The sequence below is a fragment of the Triticum dicoccoides genome, chromosome 2B, assembly GCF_002162155.2.
Source record: "Triticum dicoccoides isolate Atlit2015 ecotype Zavitan chromosome 2B, WEW_v2.0, whole genome shotgun sequence".
NCBI lineage: Eukaryota > Viridiplantae > Streptophyta > Magnoliopsida > Poales > Poaceae > Triticum > Triticum dicoccoides.
The window spans coordinates 600,494,679-600,499,693 of NC_041383.1; positions in this window are offsets into that span (position 1 = coordinate 600,494,679).

The window sequence follows — 5,015 nt, forward strand, 5'->3', positions numbered from 1 at the left end:
AAAAATTAACTGACCCAAAAGTCGATTCAGTCGACTGAAGTGTAGCTAAATCGGAGCAGCATCGCAAGCAAGAGAAAGAGCGAGAGCAGCAGCGCAAGCAATAGCAAGAGCAGACCAGGCAGGGGACCGAGAGCAAGAGCAGAGCGGCAGCGCAAGTGAGAGATAAAGCAACAGCAGATCCTACTGATGTGGACGTCACCACCGAGGGAGCAATGCCGTGGAGGAAGTGGCCGGCGACGCCGCTATGGATGGAGCCACGCCGTGTCGGCTCGGGACCGAGCGCCGGCAGCAGTGTGAGATCGAATCAAGAAGAAAATGCGGAGATTAGTGTACAACCTCTTTGGTGGCGCCGATTAGGCCGCAGCTTCATCCGAGGAAACGGTGATGATGATGCTCTTCCGGTGGTGCCGGTGAAGACGGCGGTGTGGGAATGGAGGTGGCACGAAAGACGAGGGGAATGTCGGGGCAGCTCCTTGGAGGTGGAGGACGGGGTGGCTGAACCGACGGGACCACGAGATCGACGACGGATCCTCATCCGGTACGGTGGATGAGGGATGTCGAGGTGTTGCTGTGGACGACATTGTCCGGGAAGAGGCTCCGGCTGGGTGGCGGATGGAGCAGGGTGTGGGGCGTTGTCGCGGGTTTTCGTGGCCTCGGTGTATGAATGGGTGGGCGGATGGGATGGCAGTAGGGAACCATGGCTTAGGGACGCGCTTATCCGAAATGTGGGGTAAGTTACGAAAGTACCCCCACGGATTTGAGGTGCTTCTTTTGGTTCAGGGGTACCACGGGCATTTCACGTGTCGGGATTTCACATGAGGTGGGAGTTTTCGCGCGCGTTGTAATTTTGTAATAGGAAGGCGCGGGTTGAGATGGAGGGAGTTGTCGGAGCACGACTGTCACGCCCAATATGCGACCCTATCCAAAAGGAACTCGAAGGTCCCACCAAGGATAGACCCGCATATTGAAACGCTTTTGCAAGGTGGATATCATTACATCAACATTACATAATAGATGGGGATACATACATAAGGCATACAATGCCACACGAATACAACATCACAATACATAAGAGCATCATCCGACTATGGATGAAACACAAACAGAAACTCAAACGACATCCACCCTGCTAGCCCAGGCTGCCGACCTAGAACCTATCCCCTGATCGAAGAAGAAGCAGAAGAAGAACTCCAAGACAAGCAAACATCGCTCTCGCGTCATGATCATCGCATAACCTGTACCTGCAACTGTTGTTGTAGTAATCTGTGAGCCACGAGGACTCAGCAATCCCATTACCATGGGTATCAAGACTAGCAAAGCTTAAAGGGAAAGGAAGAGGTAAAGTGGTGAGTCTGCAGCAGCGACTAAGCATATATGGTGGCTAACATACGCAAATTAGAGCGAGAAGAGAGAAAGCGGAACGGTCGTCAACTAGTAATGATCAAGAAGTGATCCTGAACTCCTACTTACGTCAAACATAACCCAGAAACCGTGTTCACTTCCCGGACTCCGCCGAGAAGAGACCATCACGGCTACACACGCGGTTGATGCGTTTTATTTCGGATCTGGTGTCAAGTTATCTACAACCGGACATTAACAAATTCCCATCTGCCTATAACCGCAGGCATGGCTTTCGAAAGATTATACCCTGCAGGGGTGTCCCAACTTAGCCCATGACAAGCTCTCACGATCAACGAAGGAATAGACCTTCTCCGAGGAAGACCCAATCAGACTCGGAATCCCGGTTTACAAGACATTTCGATAATGGTAAAACAAGACCAGCAAAGCCGCCTGATGCGCCGACAATCCCGATAGGAGCTGCACATATCTCGTTCTCAGGGAAACACCGGATAAGTCAAGCTACGAGTAAAACCAGCCCTCGAGTTGCCCCGAGGTGGCCCCGCAGGTTGCTCAGTTCGGACCAACACTTAGACAAGCACTGGCCCGGGGGGGCTAAAATAAATATGACCCTCGGGTTGGCCGACCCAAGGGAAAGGATAGGTGGTGGTGAGGCAAATGGTAAAACCAAGGTTGGGCCTTGCTGGAGGAGTTTTATTCAAAGCGAACTGTCAAGGGGGTCCCATAAATCACCTGACCGCGTAAGGAACACAAAATCCGGGAACATAACACTGGTATGACGGAAACTAGGGCGGCAAGAGTGGAACAAAACACTAGGCAAAAGGCCGAGTCTTCCACCCTTTACCAAGTATATAGATGCATTAATAATATAAGAGATATTGTGATATCCCAACCAAAATCCTGTTCACCATGGGGCAATCTTCAACTTCACCTGCAACTAGCAATGCTATAAGAGGGGCTGAGCAAAGCGGTAACATAGCCAAACAGTGGTTTGCATAGGAAAGGTGTCAAAGGTTAGAGATTCATGGCAATATGGGATGGCTTGATAAACAGGTGATAGGTAGCGCAGCATAGCGATAGAACGAAGCAACTAGCATAGCAATGATAGTAGTGAGATCCAGGGTAGCGGTCATCTTGCCTGAAATCCCGCAAGGAAGAAGAACGAGTCCATGAAGAAGATGAACGGATGAAGCCGAAACAACCGTAGACGAACGAATCCTCATGATAGCAACGAAACAGGAACTATCAAAAAGAAGCACACAACATAGTAAACACACCACACATGAACAAGGCATGACAAAGCTACATGAAGCTACTCATGGCAAGAGATGATGCAAACAAGAGCAACACATCAAGGCAAGTTTAAATGAGGCCGGGAACAACATATAACAATTTCCGGTAAGTCCTCATATGCAAATTTCGAAATTGGTCCAGATCTGAATAAACCTTATGTTCAAGTTGTTAAACATCAAGTTAAGATGCACAACGAAGATCTACACGAGATTCTAGTCAAGTTACATATAAAGTTCATTTAATTCGGAGCTACGGTCTAGAAGATATGAGCAACACAAGTTAAACATGGCATTGATGCAAAATGCACTCAAACATCAAGCAAACACCTCTAAACAAGGATGCAACATGATAATATAAAGCTACATGCAATTCTAAGCAAGTTTCATATAGAGCACACTCAAAACGGAGCAACGGTTAAACACCCACACACTATACAAGTCATAACAACAATCTGTCCAAAACAGCAACTAGGCATATTGCAAGCACCAAAACAACATGCTACAGTACCTCAACATAATAACAAAAGGCATGGACATGATGTACAGGTAAAGCATTACAAAACATGAACACTGAGCTATATCTAGAAATCACTAGAACATGCTCAAACACACATGATAAGATTGCAAGTTATAACCATTTCAGACTTTGCAGAAAATAACAGCACGATGCAATGTTTAGAGCTATCAAACAACATGTTACAGGAACTTATCATGGAAAACAAAGGCATGTCATGAATCTACTAATTGCATAGAAAAAGAGTCCCTTACTGACCATAAGCCAAAAAGGATCAGAAAATAAGATGGCACCCACGTAAACATAGCAAGTTATATTACAGATTCATACATGGCAGAATCATAATTATGAAGGCATGTAGATGAGCTTGTGCAACTCACTACAGAGCAAAACATGGCATGGCAAGGCACCCAACAGTAAGAAGGCATATTTGTGAAGCTAAGCATGGCAATAGCAAGGTCATAGGGTGCATGGATCACTAGAAAAACACATGGGAACAAGTGAACTTAATGTTAACAGGCTGACAGCAACATTATGAAGCAACTTTGAAGCAAGATATGAACAAGGTACAGCAAGCTATAAATGCTACCAGGGGCATGTATGGATAGAGCATGATATTTAGATCAAAACATGTTTATAGAGCATCTCCAGATTATGCATAGAATGATTAGTAGCAACATGTTTATATAGCATCACGAAATAACAGATTCAGCCTAGCAAAACAGCAACATCATGAGCACTACTTAACAAGCTCGACTCACTCACCACAAGTCATTGCATGACAAGATAAGCATAGAATCATCAAGAAGACATGTTTGTGAAACAAACCAATGCAAGAACAAGTCCATAGCATGCAAGGATCAACTATAGCAACATTGGCCAAATTGAATAACATGTAAACAATCTGCCAGGAAACATTTTGAAGCAAAAGTAGAGCACTCAAATGACATGCTAGACTGCTCCATAATTGCAACCAGAGGCATGAATGGATAGATAAAAACCACATGTTCAAAACACCCTTACTGAAGTATCTCAAAATATGCATGGATCTCTCTGTAGCATCAAGTTTACATGGCATGAAAATAACAGCAGAACAGGAACTAAAACAGCAACATCACGATGTCTAGTTTGCATGCTTGTGCTAGTCACCACATTGATCACAAAAATACATGGTAAGCACCTCTGTAAAGAAGACATAGCATAGTTCAAAACACATGTAGACATCAACCTCATAGGATGCACACACCAATCATGGCAAAAATGACAAAAGAGCTCGTTCTGATAACAGACAGCAAAAAACATTATGAAGCACTCTTACAACGATGATTCAGGCATCAAGATGACCTCAAATGAATATGATGCACTGGAATGAAATGATGTACTCGTCGAGGCGAACAATTTGACATATTACACGCATGAAATGGAGCTACGGATGCAGAGATACGGCAGGTCAAACAGAGCAACAAAATGTCACAGATAAAGGACTTTGGCGAAATAATAGACCTCGGGATCTAGGGTTCCGGCGGCTGTGGAGTCAAAGGTGGCGATGGCGGGCTCGGTTCCGGCGATGGGACCACGGGGCGGCGCCGGAGAGGGACGGGGCGGGCGGTTCCGGCCATCTCCCGGCCAGATCCGTCCGGAGGAGGCCGCGGAGGCGACGAGACGGCGGCGGAGGCGCGCGGTGGTCGCGGTGGAGGTGGTGGCGCGGCACACCTTGAAGATCCGGCGCGGGGCGGGGCGAGGAGCTCCGAGCGGAGCCACGGGCGGCGTTGGTCGCCGGCGGGGAGGCGCTAGGCGGCGGGGACCGGCGAGGAGAAGGACGGCAGGCGCGGGGAGGCTCGGGCGCGCTC